Source organism: Carcharhinus amblyrhynchos, chromosome 9, assembly GCF_965287045.1.
Source record: "Carcharhinus amblyrhynchos chromosome 9, sCarAmb.v2.hapA, whole genome shotgun sequence".
Classification (NCBI taxonomy): domain Eukaryota; kingdom Metazoa; phylum Chordata; class Chondrichthyes; order Carcharhiniformes; family Carcharhinidae; genus Carcharhinus; species Carcharhinus amblyrhynchos.
In genome coordinates, this window is record NC_137332.1 from 33,414,132 (window position 1) to 33,434,750 (window position 20,619).

Here is a 20,619-nt window from a genome sequence, read left to right on the forward strand (position 1 = left end):
AATCTTAACCAAGCTGTGGATAAGCTTCCAACACTGAGCCACCTTCAAACCCTGGCCTAAACCATTCAGTAAACAGACTGACAACACCAGGTTAAAGCCCAACAGGTTTATTTGGAATCACAAGCTTTTAGAGAGTTGCTCCTTCATCATGAAGGATCGTGATTCCAAATAAACTTGTTGGACTTTAACCTGGCGTTGTGAAACTTCTTACGGTGCTAACCCCAGTCCAATGCGGGCATCTCCACATCAAAACCATTCAATAATTCAACAAAGTGGAGAGAATTGAAGATTTGCAGTGTTCGGTTCAGGTCAACAGGAGAAAAAAAACATTTATATTGAATTTGCAACTTGAAATATTTCTATGATGTAAATAATTGTGCTACAAGTGCACTTTCATCCAAGGATGACAACATACTTCTGTCCTAAGGTGGGTGTTGTACCTGAAATGTTATAAAAACTGACTGAACAGCAGTCCGCTCTCAGGATTCTGTTTCTATTTCAGAGTTACATTGTTTGCAAGATTTTAAAAATTTTTGGACAGGATTTACTTCATTCTCAGCAATTAATTATCAAAACTATGTCCAAGTGGCTCCTCTGGGATCCCTTTTCAAACTATGTTGCTGCATACAAGAGGATTCCTCAAATCTCACTGGGTCACTGGGAAAGAACCTAATAAACTTCTTGTCATCAGACCAATCAAATATACTGCAACACTGATGGTGACAGACAACTTTCTAAATTGGCTACTGAATGAGATGCCCTTAGATCATTCATCTGAAAACTGACCTAGCGGATTGAAGTTTCCCATGGCTGAGGTCATGGTCCATGGTCAGGCCAGGGGCAGCCGGAGAATAGTGGGATGATGCATTGGGACAGACCCCGCCAAACCCTTCCTGTCACCAGGGAAGTTTCTCAGAGGTGGGACTGGCAAGCAGATCAGCTTCCCACTCCACAGATGGGGTGGGGCAACCAATTTGCATTGTTAAAGTTCCAATTAGGGGCAATTTTATGGTCTCTCCACATTTTTCTGGTAGCAGAGTCCCCCCTTGTCTGCAGAGGCAATAGAGGTGGCTTCCCTCTTGTGGACCTAGGGAAACATCAGAGCCGGAGGCTGGCTTTGCTAAGATGGGATTGTGTTTATAAAAGACAGTAATCACAGCCAATAGCAATCCACCAAATGGGTTTACCCACCAACCAACCAACCAATCTGATTTACCAGTTTTTTCACTCTCTGATATCTAGCCTTGTGACGTCGCCTCCATGTTAAGGCACCCTCACAATTTGACCTATTTCTCTCTCTGATTGGGCCAGCAGCACTGTGAGCCCACCTGACATCTTCAAAAGGGTGGCGAGCTCTGAGGTGGCCAATTAAGAGCTGGTCTCCAGAAAGACAGTGCTGCCTGTCACACTGCCAGCAAGTGCGGGTGCAGGACCCCCCACTTGTCCCAGTGTCATTGTCCCGAATGTCACAACAAAATCCAACCTTCTGCCTCTGAAGATCATCGCCACAGAGTAAAGTCACCGAGGAAGAGGAGGGAGCCATGACTAGTGTCCAGAAAGAAACCAAAGGAGACCGTGTGGGCAAAGGGTGAGAAACTACTTGAAATGAGATGTGATTTTTGCAGCACATCAGGTTGGAAGGAACCTGTAAAGCACAGTACCATGTGGAGGATAGACATTGGTGGTGGACTGGGTGTCTGACATTATGGCCTGCATAATTTTGCATTACCTCACTTCTTGATGAAGTAGTAAACAGATTTTTTTAAACTCTATATTTTAAAGGTGGCATTTGCTCGCACCGCCATCTTGGTGGGGGGGGGGGGGGGGGGGGGGGGGGGCACTCACTGTGCATACTGCCACAGTTCCTGTGACGTCATGAGGGAGCTGGATGTGGCCCTTGTGGCTAAAGGGGTCAAGGGGCAAGAAGGGAAAGTGGGATTGAGATACTGAAAGTGCATGATCAACCATGATGATATGGAATGGTGGTGCAGGCTTGAAGGGCCGAATGGCCTGCCCCTGCACCTATTTTCTATGTTTCTATGTCACTGCTGACATCAAAGAAAACTGAGATTCAACTAACTTAAAAGCAGAAAGTGCAGTGTGTTTAAAAAACTTAGAAATTCATGTAAGGTACAGGTTTTGAAATGTTCAGATCTTTTGTATAGCAGCTAGCAGGGCAGCAAGAGGGTGATGTGCAATGCAGCAAGCAAAGCAGCAAAATGTGCAGGACAGTGAGGGTGGGGAGGGTGAGCAAAGTGGCATGGTGGGGCAGTCGAGTGGGTTTTGAGCAGGGTTGCAAGCAAAGTGACAAGAGGGGCAGCAAGGTGGGCAGTGAATGGGGCAACAATGGGCTGCAAGCAAAGCAGCAAGGGGGGTGCGGGCGAGGTGGGTGGTGAGGGAAGGGAGGCAAGCATTCAACAAACAACGGGCACTTAATGATGACATCAGCGGCACCATGCATACGCCTACAGACTGAGCAGGTGCCAAATTCTCGTTTAAAAATTGACGATGGTGATGTCAGTAGCACTGAATTCCTATTTTGGCACGATGTCTGGAGTGTATATTAAAAAACTAACATCTCAAATCAATCCTGTCAAAGTGACTTATTTCCCCTTCAAACTATTGTTATTTAGAATTGATGAGTGTCAGCAGCTGTTTAAGCAGAACAAAAAGCATGGAATTAGTCAAATCAGTGCCACACAGAATGTCAGATCTGGAAATGCAGCAGTTGGTCTGGAAGGGATATTGCTACGCTGTTTGTTTCTTCTGTACATTAGTTGAGAGGCTATGTTTGCGCAACTGGATGCAATTATAAGCAGTGGAATCTTAGTTTGTTGCTGTGATTAATGTGAAGCATCTTGAGTCTCGTGCACTAAGCTAGGTTTTTGAAGAACATAAGTCGAAAATCCCTACGTTACTATACGAGTTCCTCCAAGTCGGGTTTTATTACACCAGAGGGTCACAGAAATTCAATAACTACTGTCCGAAAAGAATCACTGGTTTCAAATCACTCAGAAAGGATATTATTAAATTAGAAAGCATGCACAAAAGATTTACTAGGATGCTACTGGGACTTGATGATTTGAGTTATAAGGAGAGGCTGGATAGAATGGGACTTTTTTCCCCTGGGAGGCTTATGGGTGATCTTATAGAGGTCTATAAAATAATGAAGGGCATAGATAAGGCAGATAGTCAATATTTTTTCGCAAAGGTAGGGGAGTCTAAAACTAGAGGGCATAGGTTTAAGGTGAGAGGGGAGAGTTACAAAAATACATGTAGCCCAATCCATCATGCAAACCAGCCTCCCATCCATTGAATCTGTCTACACTTCCCACTCGGTAGCCAGCATAATTAAGGACTTCACGCACCCTGGACATTCTCTCTTCCACCTTCTTCCATCAGGAAAAAGATACAGAAGTCTGACATCACATACCAACTGACTCAAGAACAGCTTCTTCCCTGCTGCCGTCAAACTGGTTGCCACATGAGGAAGAATCCGTTTCAAGTTAACTGCTTAACTGTACTTAGAGGTGCTTCTGGTCATAATAAAAACCAAAAAAGAAATCTATTTTGCTTAAACAATTTATAGTATCGTGGCTAAAACAAAATGCACAATTAAGGTCTATAATTAGAGGGATCTATTTGAAACAATGATTAGAAAACTCAAGTGTACACCTCTGGGGGAGAAGGGTGTATCTCCAAATCAGGTTTTATCTGACTATTGTCCTGATGAATCAAACATTCTATGTTTCTACAGCCTCAATGTTCTTAATGATTTATTTATTTGCAACGATACTGTCCAACTGAAGGTACGTGAGAAGTGAAGTTGGTTTTGGGGTGCCATGCAAAACAGACCATAGTGAAATGGCATCTCTTTTTTGCAACTCCTGATTATTTTCTCCATCAATTTAGAATCATAGAATCCCTACAGTGCAGAAAGAGGCCTTTTGGCACAGAGCTTGCACTGACAACCATCCCATTGGGAATAATCCGACAGGGTGAATAAGGAGCTATTGATTTACTATCACTGATTTTGCACTGCTGCTCAAGACAAAATACCATCCCTCATGAAGGAAAAAAAACTCATCTATGCTGGAGGCAACTATCCAGAAAAAAATAGATGCTCAGAGACCAATATCATACCAATATCCCATTTACATTCAATTGGGCAATGGCCATCAAAATGACCCCTTCAGTTGAAGTACATTTTATGTAGTAAGTCTTCCAATGAAGGCAAAATATAAGAATTATTCCTCCCAATTCAGGTAAAAGGTGGCAGTGTACCGTTCAAACAGAATAAACAATCATCCATTTGTATTCTTCAATTATTAGCAGGCAAAGACTTGGCTTCATTTTCTAACAGCTGTTTTTATAAAAACAGGTGAGGTACCCACATCTCAGCAACTGAAAAACCTGAACTTCATGGACATTATTGTACAGAAACAAAAACTATGCATCGTGTAATCGTCAAATCAGACCATTCCAATTCTTCAACTGAAACAATCTGGCCAAAGGAATTGTGACAAATTGTCCCATACATTATACAGATAAATCAGACATGGTTACATCTTTCCTCAACCAGATTTGTTCATATTTTCACACAGATTAATGCAGCTGATGATTTCACTCACATTTTCTAACCAACACCCTGAAAGCTTTGTATGCTCTGCCAAAAAGTGGCAATGGTTTTGAAAAGTTATAACAGATTACGTAGGAAATATGGCACAGAATCGATTATTTGACCCCAACATGTCAGTCTTTATGCTCCACTTGTGCCTCCACCTACTGTTTCTTATCCAAACCTACCATCGTAATCATTTATTATTATTCTTTCATATACTTGTCTAGCTTCCACTTAAATCTATACTTACTACCCACAGAGGGTAGTCAGAATCTGGAATGCACTGCCTGGGAAGGTAGTGGAGGCTGGAAACTTTTAAAAAATAGTTGGATGAGTGTTTGAAATATCGTAACATTCAAAGATATGGGATAAGTGCAGGGAGAAAATGAAATTTGGCGCATCTTTAGTGGTAGTTATTGTCTGTGGAGATTTGATGAGCCAAAAGGCCTTTTCTGTGCTGTATGATTCTGACTTCCACCACTCCCTGTGAAAACAAGTTGTATACTCTTAACACTCAGTGAAACGATTTCTGTACTTCTAATTGGATTTCTTGATGATTCTATTACATTTAAGGCTTGTATTATGCTTAAGAGGAAACATTCTCCTTGTATTCATTCTATCAAAGCCTTTCTGAATTTTAAAGACCTCTGCCTTCTTTCAAGAGGGAACCCACTCAGCCTGTCAATCCTTTCCTGGTATGTATGCCCATGTACTTCTGATATCATACTTGCAAGTCTTCCCTGCACCCTTATCAGTGCTTCTATATCCTTTTTAATATGAAGAGCAGAACTACATGCAGTCTAACAATAGCACAACATCCATACTTTTCAATTCTATCCCTCTAGAGATAAAAGTGAATGCTGGGCTTGCTTTTTTATATAGTCATCGGATATGGATGTTGCTGGCTGGGCCAGCATTTGTTCGCCATCCCTAACTGCCCTTGAACTCAGTGACTTTCTAGGTCATTTTAAAGGGCATTTAAGAGTCAACCACGTTGCTATGGACTTGGTGTAACACGTAGGCCAGACCAGGTAAGGATGGCAGATTTCCTTCCCTAAGGGACATGAGTGAACCAGAAGGGCTTTTACAACAATCAACAATGGTTTCATTAGAATTCCAATTTTTTTTTATTGAATTCAAATTCCACCATCTATCATGACAGGAGTGGAACACATGTCTCCAGAGCATTAAATAAGGTCTCTAGATCACTAGCCCCGAGACAATATCACTATGCCATCACTTTGCCACAAAGTTTGGTAATTGTTGTTTTAAAACCGAGATCCCTCTATTCCTCTACCCCACCTAGCCTTGCACCTGTACTGAACTTCATTTGTCAACTACTTGCCCATCAGCAAGATTATTAACATCTTCCTGTTTGTTTTGACTATTCCCCCAATTTGGTGATATCTGCACAATTAGAAACGGAGTTTCTGATTCCCAATTTCAATTCATTAATGAAATTGGGAACAGCAGTGGTCCCAGCATTGATCCTTGTGGATTTGTGCCAACATCTCTGAATAATTACTCTTAATTCCCATTCCCACTCTCCACTTTCTGTCTTGAAGCCAGCTTGCAATCCATTATTCCATATGGAATCCCAAATTCCATATTCTCTGACCTTATTCACCAGCCTCTTCATGGGTACCTTATCAAAAGTCTTTTCAAACTCCAGATAAATGGCATCTACTATATCTACATAATCTACTCTCTATTGCCTCCTTGAAAAGCCAGTAAGGTTGGCCATGCAAGATTTTTGCTTTTGTAATCTATGCTGATGATTCATGATTATAATTCTCACTTTTTGATGTTGTTTTATTCTCTCTTTTAGTAAGGATTCCATTGTTTTTCCTACCACCGATGTTAATCTGACTTTTCCCACCGCAGAAGATTAAGGAAAGCATTTTGTGGAGTTCCTACCAAATAATTGTGATGTAATAAAACTACGTACCCCAATCTTTTAAAATTTGTGACTGATTTATGATCTTGTACCAGAATTGTATCATATGTGATCAAGGAATCAAATGTATGATGTAGGCATTAGCCTGTTTTAATGGCTTTAGCCTATTTCTGCCACAGAAGCAGTCTCCATGCAATCTTAGGGAATACTCCTCTTTGGTTGTATTGTTCAGAAAAAAGCATTTTCCTGGTGGTGAAAGTAGGATACACATTCTTCCTACATACTTTAGTGCTCTCTTGACCAGCCCCCCCAAACCCCATTCCCATTCTCCATAAAATTGAGCTCACCCAAAACTATGCTGTACTGTCCTAACTTACACTCAGCCCCTTCACCCATCACTCCCTGCTTTCACCTAGGACAGTAACACCTCCATTTCAAAATGCTCATTCTCCTTTTCAAATCTCAGCAACCTTGCCTCCTCCCTACCTTTTCCAGCCCTATGACTTGCCAAGATCTCAACATTCCCCCAGTTCTGGCCTCTTATGTATCCCTAATTTTAATTACTTCATCTCTGGCAACTGTATCTTCAGCTCCCTGGACTGGAGAGTCTGGAATTCCTTCCTTATACCTCTCCACCCAACTTTCCTCCTTAAAAACCTACATCTTTGGCCAAGCTTTTGGTCAGCTATTAATAAATCTATATGCAGAATGGTGTCTGATGTTGTTTGATGATGATCCTGTTTATAAAGTTTTTAAGCTTAATTATTAGTCACAAGTAGGTTTACATTAACACTGCAATGAAGTTGCTGTGAAAATCCCCTAGTCACCACACTCCGGTGTCTTTTCGGGTACACTGAGGGAGAATTTAGCATGGCCAGTGCACCTAACCAGCTTGCCTTTTGGACTGTGGAAGGAAACTGATCTTGTACCAGAATTGTATCATATGTGATCAAGGAAACAACACAGAAACCCACACAGACATGGGAAGAACATGCAGATTCTGCACAGTGACCCAAGCTGGGAATTGAACCTAGGTCCCTGGCACTGTGAGGCAGCAGTGCTAACCACTGTGTCTCTGTGCCACCCCAGTACCCTATGAGGGTAGTGGAACATTTTCCCATGGTAAAGGCATGTTATAATCACAGAGTGTTACTAGTAGTCCGTGAGAACAATACTCTTGACTTTTTACATGTCACACACTTTATTCAAAATGTTCGCATTTGTCTTGAAGCTCAAGGGCCAATTTCAACTTTAGGCAGATATTGGGTGAGCTGTGGCTCCAAAGTCAGCTCCACACTATAGCTCTCTAGTTGTCAAAATGTCTTCTCAGGGAAGGCAATTCCAGAGGGAGTCTTTGAATCCAGCTCCTGCATTTACATGAGGTACCAGGTGGCTCAGAATTGTAACTAAGGTCCTACATATACTGTAGCACTTCAACCTACAAATTGCAAGTGATCACTCACCTCGAATAGATAAGAGCGCTGGTCATCCATCTCAGGATCTTACCTGAGATGACGGTATGTGATTTATTAGTGTAAGTGGACTAGCAAATAACTTCCTGCTATTCTATCATCCTGTTTACAAAGGGTGGAAAAAGTTACAATCAGCCCCATGCTGATTCTCACACTTCACTCTATGCTATCTCTTTTGAAACGTTTTTCAGCTAACTTCAACATTCACATGGATCCTATTTTTAGATGGGAATGGCTATAATGATAATATGGATAAAATACCAATGGGTCTCGATGAGCTGAATGGCCTCCTTCTGCATTGGGATTCTTTGATCAAAGTAGTAAACAATCGTCTGTACTTGCAAGTGGATCTAAATTCTGGTTGGATATCTCCATTCCGGATCACTTTGAGTATCAGGTTTGGTTTCTTGTTTGGATCTTTCGGTTTTCTGTCGCATTGCCTCCAACAATTCTAATGTTGTGATGAGGTTTCTAGTTTCCAGTCATTTGGCTCAGGTGCACGTACCACTACCGTCTCTTCCGGCAACAGTGTTTTAACAGGCAAACTTCTCACTTTTAATACACTTTGTGCTCATTTCTGTATCAAAGATTCTTGTGATGGTTTTGTCAGCAGCTGTCTGAGCTGGAGGTGTTGTTTTTGTGCTTTGGCCCATTGACAATTATGAAAGGCACATTATCCAGCTCCATGCATTTTATGAAAATCAGAGAGGTCCCTAACAATGTCTTCAATGCTGCATCAAGTTCTTTTGCAGTCATGGGTCTCCCATTGGATAGCGGGTGTGTTTGATGATGATATGGTGACATGGCTTTTTTTTTAATTCGGATGACCATCTCTGTTGCATAAACTTGAAAGTATTGTTTTTATTCTCACCACATGTTTATGACATTTCCTTCTAGACTCGTAATCTGGGAGCTATGAACCTGGCAATTCCGTCCCCGTTCTGACGCCACAAAGAGGCTTGTGCCCAACGTGAACAACAACTCACAAAGGAGTGTCTCCAGAAAGTTTCAAGTTTTATTCAAAACGTCCATCTCCTTCTCTGAGAACATGTTATTTACACATTATCCTATCTCTAATCACAATATGGCTTGAATCAACTTTTTACATACTATACGAAGTTTCATGTTCAAAGCAACCATGCAACAACACACAGCCACTTGCCTGTAAAAACCAAATACAAAAGGCTGTAAACAGAGCTAAACAATCACAAAACTAATGGGTGACAGCAATGTAGTCCTATCACATCCAATTGGCAGTGATAGTGGACAGTCAAGTAAGTGATGGGGAGGCTCCAGGGACATCCCCAACGCAGGGGCAGCACTGTGGTACAATGGTTAGCACTGTGGCCTCACAGCTCCATGGACCTGGAATGAATTCCGGATTTGGATATCCGTGTGGAGTTTGCAAGTTTTCCTAGTGTCTTGAGTGGGTTTCCTCCGATTTCCTCCTGCAGTCCAAAGATGTGCAGGTTAGGTGGATTGGCCATGCTAAATTACACCTAAGTGTCCCAGGATGTATAGGTTAGATGGAACAGTCATGGTAAATGTGTGGGGTTGCAAGAATTGGAGGGGGGGAGGGGGGGAGGGGGGGAGGGTGGGGGGATGCTCTGACAGGGAGTTGGTGGAGACCTGATGGGTTGAATGGCCTCTTCTGCACCATATGGGTTCTATATATAAAAAAAAGCCAGGATCTGAGTACACGGCTGAAGGATTTGCAAATTTATTCAGCCAAAAGTACTAACGTCATTCAGCATCTGCCATCTTTCACACTCCATCCACTACCTTAGATGCCAGTCAAACCAACCTGGCTCGTACCGCATGACATTAAGCAGCAGTCGAGTGTGCCACTGAAAATGGTGTACCTTGATAACATTCTGGCAGGAGTGTTGAAGTTCAACTAGAACTATTCAATCTTGTCCCAACTCCTCCGCAGCTAAGTTGTTCTTGTGTCAATCTGACATTAGCATCAAGCCAACAATGTAGGAAATTACCCAACTCAAACCCAGTTATAAATAAGGATGAAAAATCTAACCTGGCAAATTTTTCCATGCATCCTCCTCCCTTTCATCTGTGAGGTGATGGAAGGAATCATAAATGTTATTCTCATACAAGCTGAGAGCAGTTACCTCTGACACTAAAGCAGCATTCATCTAAGATTGGCACCAAGGAGCCCTTGCAAAACTTATCGACAGAATCAAAAGGAAAACTCTCTAATACCTAGGGTCATACCTGAGGCAAAGAAAGGTGGTTTTGACTGACGTGGGCCTACAATGCAGTCCCAGAAAAGATGTTACAGGAGTTCCTTAAGGGAGTCTTTCACGAACCAGCCCTCTTCAACTGCTTCATTAATGACTTACCCTCCATGAAAAGGGGACAGCTTGCTAACAATTCCACAATGTCTAGCTCTATTTACATCCTTTCTGATATGAAGCGGCCCATGCCATCCTACAAGGGAGCCTAGATAACATTCAGACTTGGGCAGACAAGTGGCAGGTAACATTCACAAGTGCTAAACATCAGCAACCAGAAAAGTTCTGCCCACCTCCCTTTGATTTTCAACAGCATTGCCATTGTGATGTCTCACACCATCACCTTGGAGGGGATGAGGGTCACTACAGACTAGAAACTTAAATAGACCACACATCTCTACTCATCTACTACAGCAGCATGGCAATGTCTAGGCTGAGTGGCTTATTAACTCATGATTCCTCAATGCCTCACCACCTTATACAGAGCTCAAGCTGGGAGTCTAATGAAATACTTGCCAATCAGCTGGAAGAAGAAATTCACTGTTAATCATAACTGAGTAATGTGTTTGATTGAATACACTATCATTCATCTTATTATACATCCCTCCATCAACTAGGCACAATGTAGTGACCCACTTCAACACTAATTCCAATCTCTCCTGGCATGAGAGATAAGAGCTTCAGTCTAATGGGATATCTATTAGCTACAAGTTTCCCCTCAAAGTGATACCTCATTTTAGATAACATGAATTGCTCTTCCACCTTCATTGCTAGATTTTAAATCCTAAAATTCCCTATCTTACAACAGCGTTCATTACCATGATTACAAGGGCAATTAGGGATGGGTAATAAATGTCCATCTCACCAGTGAGGCCTCCATCTCATTAATGAATTAAAAATAACTACCATGAGAGTGTCATCAGCACAAAGATGTCACTGCTTTAAGGAAAAGGCCCACCAGTTACTTCTTGGGTCAACTAGAAATGGACAATACACATGGCTTCACCCAGCACCAACAACTTTCTAAATACATATTTATGAATGGTCAGGTTGGCACTGTGTGTTTCCTTGATGCAAGCTGACCAAAGATGCTGTTTTAACAGTATTTTTTGTCTCACCTCCCAGCAACTACCACTTACTGGTTATTCAAAAGCAAAGATAAGGACAAGGGCTTTTGCCTCACTGACTATCATTCAGAATTACTGCGGATAGTGCTTATGAGGTTGCCAAAGACTGATTTTGATGGTTTAACTTACTTGCTCACTCTCCATCTTATAGCTGAAAATAAATTAAGTGATTCTAGCCAAGAGCTGATAATTGGTACTTTTGACTGATCACTACCACTGTTCACAGGTGATCATGCCTGTGTCTGTGGGAGTTTGTGCATTCTCCCTGTGGTTGCGTGGGTTTCCTCCGGGCGCTCCAGTTTCCTCCCACACCCCAAAGATGTGCTCTTAGGCTGATTGGTTTACCAAATTGACACTATTCTCCCCTGAATCTGGCTAAGTTAGGGGTTCCATTCGTAGACATGCAGGGTAGAATAGGTGCAGGGTGATGCGGCGGCGCGGGCTCATTGGGCCAAAGGGCCTGTTTCCCGTGCTGGGTTGTTCTTTGTATGCCAAATATTGACCACTCTCCGTATAGTCTAAGGTCCTTCTTTTATCCTAGATATGTGCTTGGCAGAGGTCAAACTTTCTTCATGGAGGTAGCTGCACATGGTAAAGTTAGATCACATTTTCACAAGAAAGGAATGAAAAATACAACCTGCGCACATGATGAGGTAGTCTAAACATACTGGTGTTCTTTGGAGAGATACAGTACCCTTTTGGAGCAGTAAGGTCACTTTTTGGATATGGTCCTAAGACATCTTTGGGAGAGGTCAGGTGCCCTTTGGGAGAGGTGACATACCCTTTGCAAGACGATTGAAAGTGGATAAAAATGTGCATAAAAAGTGGATTAACTCGTTGGTACTGTCACGCTCTTTGGAATTGTTAAAGAATTTACATAAATATTTGAAAAAAACCAGGCAGTGTTTAAACGTCAGTGCTCGTCAGTTCCTTCTGTCTGTTGACATAAGCCTGAGGACTACCATCACAGGATTAATGCTGCATGGCCGATTTCACAACCTATAATTATCACAGTGGGGTTCTGATCAGTTCACAATATGTTTGACAGCTCTAAGTAGTCTTTGAGGTGGTTGTTGTCATAAGGGACCAAGGAGTTAAATGCAGTGACTAGTTTTTTTTAATGAACAAGAGCGCTTTTTAATAGTAAATTCATCAATAAATTCTTAAGAACTTTATTTAATCTCATTACGAGTCCTAATGTTTGCCAATGGGAATACTGGGGCGGAGGGGTCGGCATCAAGTGTGCAATGGAAAAAGGTGGTGAGTGGGGTTAGGCGCTGGCATGGTTTGGCACCAAATTGGGACAATAAAGGTACAGGGTTACAATTTGTCATAGAGGGTTTAAAAAGCCATCAGTGAGATGGATGAAGGAGCACAGGTTAACGTGGTTGGTATGAAGAGCCATGGGGTGGATGGAGGCACATATGTTGGCATAGAGTGTGAGGGGTCCATGGGGGTTGCGTAGAGGGGCGTATGTTGGTATGGAGAGTTTAAGCATCCATTAAGGGGATGAGTAGAGTGGTTTGGCTTAGCATGGAAGGTACAAGGGCCATGGCAGAATAAGTTGGGAGCATGGGTTGGCATTGATGAGGCATGGCCCATTTGTGAAGAGGTGAGAGGGTGTTGACTGCCCCCCTCCTGAATTGCCCCAAATCTAAGCTCCCAACCCGGGAGTGAAAATCCAGGACTACATTGCTCAATAAAGTAGGGTTAAGACTGGTGATTTATCATTGGCCTGAAACTGGTCAGCCTCTGGAACCTTTATGTAAAATGGATGTTACTTGGGACAATTTCTGTGACATAGCAAGTATATAAACTTGCGGGATTTGCTGTATCATCTTAAATCATTCAACCCAAGTGCACCAAAAAGGTTTGGGTTTTTTTTGCCATTTTAGAGTTCCAGATAGCCCCAACAAAGGGACCCTTTAAAATAATGCTTAAGTTAAAAGTTTCATAAAGATTTTTTTTTTTAACTCATTCATAGGATTTGGCAGGCAATGACCAGGCTAGCATTTGTGTTACTAACTCCTTAATAATTGGATTCACCTTCATATGACCCAGAGACTGAATATTGTTCTTTTTCAACTAACGTAGCGATTTTCTTTTCTAATAAGAAATTAATAATCAACCGTGACACTTTGCAACAGAATGCACAAAGACATTGAATGAAAACATACTGCTAGTCTCTCACAATCACCATTTGTTTCAAGCAAAAACCTCACCCTGACCAAGTCTCCAAAAAGCTCACAGCAGAATGGGGATATGGTTTTTCAACATCCCTTAGCGATACAGCCATGAATGAAATACTGCAGTTTCAGATTTCTAGTCTCTTTATAGGGGAAAGCCTGCCCCACCCTCTTGCCTCCCTCCCCTTCACTCTTAAACAAAGTAAATGTTCTTACTTATGTATGAATTAAAAGTAGGTTTGATAAATGAACATGAAGGTCCTGAAGATTTGAAATATTCTCTGTGTTTAGCTGGGATACTGCCTATAAATTGAGGCTGTTTCAACATCTGACTCTTTTCATCACTGAGAGGCAATTTTCATGTCATGTATTTAAGAACAGGGGTCGAATTTCACCCACACATTACTAAAATAGGCCCTTTAAAGAAAATTCTTGGGGTCAACTTAAAAATAAAAGGAAGCAAAGGTGGAAACCTAGAAGTAAAGTCACTTTTCAGCAGTTTGTCAATTTCGAATTTTAAGAAATATTTGCGGGGAAATGTGAGGGAAAGCAACCAAATACACCACAATTAATATCCTACAGAGTTTGAACTATGGCAAGGCAGTAGGATATGATAATATCGTACCAGTTTTACACAATGGCCATAAATTCCAAAACCATTCCAAAGGAATGGTGAACAGCAAAAGTCATTGCCAAGTCCAGAAAACACCTCATACTCTCAGCTAGCTACCATCTAATCTCTCTCCTGTCAGCCCCATACAGGATCCTTGAATGCCTCATCCTTCAGCACATATCCCCAAACATAGAAGAAGTCCTTAGTGTTGACCAAATTGGTTTCTGTAAGGACTGCAGCAAATGGGAACAGGTACTGGCCCTTATCACTTACATTAAAAAAAGCTTTCAGAAAAACTTGAAGACAGGTACTGTGTTCCTCAACCTCACATGGTGCCTTCGACACCATTTGGCACAGTGGTCTCCTCCTGAAGCTGTCATGGGCCCTCCCCTCATCCCCAGGGGATTAAAAGCATTAGCACACAGTTGAACAAACGAAAGTTCAGAGTTCAGGCAAAAGGCAAACCAATGGACTCCCCCAAGGCTCATTACTGGCTCCAACCCTGTTCAATTTGTACACAAATGATCTTCCAATCTAGAAACAACTTGATTGCCAAACTAGCTGGCTCAACATGGGGTGCTGCTACCACCATCCTCTGAACCTCAGCAGTTGCGCTCATGTACTCAGTAGCAGTAGCAGAATACTGCACTCCTTTTTGATGAAGGTCATCATACATGCAGAATTGAAAACCAGCTGAATGCTATCATGCATATTATTACTGGAGCACCATGTTCAATGCGACTCCCTTAGTTCCCTGACATGGCAAACTTCACTCCTCCACATATTCACCAACTTGCAAGATCCCCTTTTAAAAACCTCGATCTCTGTGAAGCCTGGTGTGTTTGACATTGGGGATTTTTTTTTGCAGCCAAAGACTGGTTGAATCCCTACTGGGTTAGCACTGCCAGTGCCAGCTGGAAACACTCCAGTTTTCCCACTGGTGGCACACTTAGATTTGTTTTGGGAGTATCAGACCATAGATCAAGGTCCCATTGGCCTTGTGGATGGATATAAAAGGTTCTGTGATGATGCTTAAAAGGAGAGTAGGGTTTTCTCTTGGTGTCCTGGCTAATCCCTCACAGTCAAATTCACTAAAGCAATTGTGCAATCATTCATTTCATTGTTATTTGTGTAGACTTGGACACAAGTTGTCTTTCTCATTTGCCTATATAGACGGAGAAATACTTTGAGCCATGATAGACTTGTCAAAGGCGGCCCATAATTGAGAATTATTTCTTTCCTTACATGGTCACAAAATGGAATTGCTGTCCACGGTCTGTTTCAATTTGTACAGAATTGGCAGAATATTGAGAGGTCAGGGAGAATCTCTGCTCTTAACTCAAAACTTTTCAATGCATAATAAAGCAGGTTAAGTGGAAAGATGTGGACTTCTAAAAGTTGCTGCCTAAGGGGAGTAAAATTCGCCTTTGAAATATTCTGATTAAAATTGCACAACACGTTTGTGGGTCAGAACAGCGCTTGCTGTGCCGCAAAGAACAGGATACGCATGGAAACTGGTCGCGAAATCACAGTAATAGCAGCAATTACTAAACGCACGTTATAGTGTTGGTCCAGGTTCAAGTGAACAACACGAGAAAGCCACTGAAAGATAAAAACAATGATAAACCTCACAGCACATTAAAGGCTATGGAAACTGCTCATTTCCAGCATTTTCATATCAAAGGAGACTCAGAATTTAGGACAGCATGCTGACTGATATGAGAATGCTTCCATATGGAGGGCAGTGTACACAACTGTGGTAGCTGATGGTATCTCCTGTAAATAGAGAGCAAGGTTCAAACAAATATGCCAGGCCTAATACACAGCAACAGTTGTACATGTGCCAAACCATGTAAAGTATTCACTGGAGACCAGAGCTATTTGGCATCACTAAGTGTAATACAAAGGATCAACACCACTGGGACATTAATTACGCAGTAAATTATTTTCAAAACATTTGTGAATCCTTTTCCATGAATATGTAGGTATGATGGGGGACTCAGTCCAAAGCCATGTTGTGGTTCTGAAGTGCCAGGCTTCCAGAACATAACAGAAAGGTTTTATTGAATTAATGCCGCTCACTGGTTCTACTGTTGCAGCCTTTGGTGTTTATGGTTTAGATATTACAGAACACAATTTAAAAATGAGCATGTTAGAAGCAAGAAGAGCTGCTAATTACACAATTGTTTGTGATTAAGTTACGAGGCAAAACCACCCAAGTGTTGAATGGCTCCAATTTTATCATTTTATTAGACAAGATATCCATGCAGTCAACTGTATGGTGATCATTTGAGAAGAATTAAATACTTGAAGCAGGATTTACCAGCTGTGGTCCATCCAAAAATCGGAAAATCCAGCCTGAGGTCAACAGATATTTGCATGATCCATGCCCCACCCGCTACAATTCCCATGGCGGGCAGGATGGGAAAATTCTTCCCTCAATCTCCACTGCATTTTGAAAATGGAAGTTATGCAGAAGATATACAGAGCTCAGGTACCTCATGTGGAACACTCTGTTCAGTTCTGGGCATTGTCATTATCAGCTTGCACTTCCAAAAACTCTGCAAATAGCTGTGCCTGATCAAACAAGGGGCACATCATGAGATGTCCACTGGACCAGTATAAATACAACAATTCTTCAGTTTTTGGATCTGAGTACCATTTAGGTGAAGAGGACCTTTTTAAATTATACTTTTATGTACTGGGAATTTAACAGATTTGAATTCAAAGCAAATCCCTGCAGAAGTAATTTAACTCCCAGTTTGGTATTCTGTACCTATCTACATAACTACTTCTTTGTACATTTGCCTAGGAACTCTGGCCCTTGTTCTGAAGCCTGTCAGTTGAGTGCTGGATGTCATTCAGTATTTTGCTCTCAATGCAACTTGGGTTTTCACTATGCTCTGTTATTGTTAATATCAGGGGCATAACAGAATATGCGCAGACAAAGAGCATTATGTTCGGAATTAGTTGCAAAAGCCCTTTGTAATGTTTAGGATTTGCAAGAACAATTGACCATTTTACTACTACAGCATTGGAAGAATGCTGCTATTGCTTAAAATCTCTATGCTACTATCCATTAATATGTATTATAAAGAGAAAAAGCATATGAATTATTGCAATACCGTTGCTCTGAACTGGTAGGAGTCTGACCCCAATTTGAGAAGCTTCATAAATCAAGCCATGTGAAGCGTAGTGTCTGGCCAGCATCAGTAAACCTAATCTGGTGGTAGGGTCAAACTTCTATTCTGCATTCCAGCGATCTTTAACCTCACATCATATTGCAAAAACCAGTTAAGCTTACAACTGTATGTTATTAAATCTATTCCACAATTTTTGCTCTTAAGGGGGTGTTACTGCAGAAGGATCTTTTTGTAAATAAAAGAACAAAAACGTTCATTCAGAAGATTCAAATGACAAAGAATGCTACACAGAAATTTTGTTTTACTTTGAACACTAAACATTTAGATAAAGAAGCTTTATTTCCAAACAATGACTTCCTGCATAAATATATGTGTGCCTGTGTCTATATCTATATATATAACTAACATAATATACACATACACACACATAGTATATACATATATAAAAAATATACATAGGCCAGTCAATGCACAATTCTAATAAATGATTTGCATTTGGCATCTGCCATTCCATTCTAAGTTGCAGCTTCAGAACAATGAAATGCAAATGGTATATGATGCATGAGCATTTGTGCTATTTGTTCCTGCAGCGGTTTATATTGGGGTTCCGGGGACAGAGTGTGAATTATAGTTATTTGTGCCTGCATGCTGACGAGGTTTACGAGTCTATAAACTGCAGAACTAACCATAAGCTTATGGACATTAGTATATGCACAGCAATGGCATAGACAATCAAGCCAACTGAGTTTAAAACCAGTTCATTCACTTCAGTAAGCCGTGATTCATGCTTACGAGAGATTGGGTTTGTCAATTATCTGCGCAAAACTTGAAATAAAACTGGGATTTGCATACTATTTGTAACGTAAGGAACAAAGAACACGGCTAATATAACGTGAAAAGAATTGTAGGGCCATTGTTATCTAAATTCAGTGCTTGAATGTTTAGTCTCATTTCTTATGCAGTGGATTAAAGCTCTGATTCCACAGGTGTATGGGATCATAAACATCCCACGTGAGTACTCAAATCAATTCTTTTGGCTCACAACACAAAGACGGATCTGAACAAGTACACTGGTGGCAGTATGGAATGTAAAATGCATTGAGAACCAGTGAAGCTCAAAGACCACTCATAGAAACAAAACCTATTAAGACAGATCGGGTCTGTCATCCTACAGAAGGAACTCAAGAGTGACTCAAAGTGTCCAGCTATAAAGTTTTGAATGCATGTGAAGATTTTAGTTACGTTCATTGTTTCCCAAGCTTCCAAATTCTTGGGCATAAATTTGCTTTTGATGGTTATGAGAAAATTGAGTCCAGAAACCTCAGTGGTTTCTCCAGGTTCCTTTATGGTTTGTTTCCCACACAGTAATAAAGTTAATGTTTTTATGTCCTTTGTAGCTCAGACCATGTTTACCCTAGAACCCCCCACGCTGGATCCCTCTGTGACCTGTGCAGTCAGTCCTTCGTTTCTATGGTATCTGTTTATTGTGCCATGTACTGCTGGTTAATGTGCACAAAGAAATCTCCCTATGACTCCGATGTATTATCCACAATACTTAAAAGTCCAAAAAAAAATGGCATAACACAATTTGTTAAAGTAACAAGGTGTGAAGTGTCACTTTTGTTCGCTAGCTGATGCAAGTACAGGACATCCAGGAGTGCCCAGTACTGCAGACACCAGTGCTAAACCGGTATTGGCCAATCGCAGCAAACTTTAAACATGCATATTTTAGCAGAGCAAAACATGAAACAAAGGCACATGACCAGGAATTTGCACAGCAGGAGACAAAATGAGGCATTGTGCTCCTCTTGAATGGCTGTCTGTTACTAAATCCATCCAGGAAAAAAAGTTCTAATGGAATTAGACCAAGGCTACTTTGAGGAATGTTGAATGTTACATTGCGATTCTCAGACAGGAAAAACTAGCTTCAGTCCTGCCTGACTTTCCTCTCCTGACTGCTCTAGAAGACAAGCAGGGGTGGAAAAGTAGGCTTGTATCTTCCAGTCTCATCACAAACTGGAAGTACGATCCAAAATGTACATCGAGACCCCACAGAGGTCCTGACCCACTGACATCCCAGAGAATTGTCTGAGAAATTGGAACTTATAACTGGTACCCTCTGCAAAAGTCTCTGATTCGCCCTTTGGACAGTTCCATCATACTTAGCTGAATAGTTACCCAGGAAATGTTAGACAGAAAAATTTGATCTAACTCTTGGATAACTATAGAACTGATCTCAGCCAATCATTCACACTGGCCCTCGATGCACCCCACAAGCCCCTGACTAATCTCCCCAAAACCATGACCCAACTACGCCTCCCGAACCAACCAGATTACCCCTCCCAACCACACTAACCCCTGAACACCCAACTATCCCTTTCCGACCATTCCCCAACCAACCTGACTACCCCATTCCCAACCCGACTTAACCCCGACCAGACCTGACTAGCCCACCCACCCTCCTCGCTCGCCTCGCCCACCCTCCCATCCTATCCATTCAGTCACCCCGCTATTCACGAACATTCACAGTGGATATTTAAATTTAACTAATGACAGCCACTCTGATGTCCTCCCCACCACCTGCACCCCACCCCCCTTCCCTTTGGCTATTTTGTAGGAAAGGGAATTCCCTGAGAGATTACACACTCTGCATTTCTGAAAAAGCTAGGCTTAGAAGACCCAGCCAGAACAGAAAGCTGCGACCGGGCACTGAAAATTACGGATGGAATGACAATCCAACAGTGATCATGTTGCTTCATGAAAATTCCAAGCTATCAAGTACACAGATGTCAAGCTCATCAAAGTCTGGTGAATGTCCACATTCTGATAGAACAATCAAAACCCCAGCAGGCACTCACACACAAGCCCAGGAATAGGTGCCATAAAGATAAGATGGTCATTAATCAATCCACTAACGAATTCAAGATAAACTTCTTCACCCAGAAGAGTAGCTGCAATGTGGAACTCACTACCTCAGACAAACAGATTGGAAGTATTTAAGGAGAGATTCGCTAAACACTTGACAGTGAAAGGAATAAATATATTCATGGGAGAAAATGAAGAAGGTGAGAGGAGTTGTGTGTGGAGCATAATAACTGACATGGACCAGTTGGGCCAAAAGGCCTGTTTTTGTGCTGTAAACATTTCTGTCATCTTCTGTAATGCATACTAGCATCATTGGCATGGCCTGGAATCTGTCACAGTGATCATCTACAATCCCCAGCCGTCCAGTGAAGCTTACTAATGATCTCAGTGTAACATACCATCGACACTGTGCACATATCACAGCCAAGGAACAGCTACGATGTGAA

At 41.6% G+C, this 20,619-nt stretch overlaps 1 protein-coding gene across 2 annotated transcripts in view; it reads right to left on the reverse strand.

Moving 5' to 3' along the window:
• Nucleotides 1-20,619, reverse strand: part of plpp3 (phospholipid phosphatase 3) — a 134,276-nt gene that overhangs the window by 42,521 nt on the left and 71,136 nt on the right. The gene's annotated exons all lie outside the window — the stretch shown is intronic.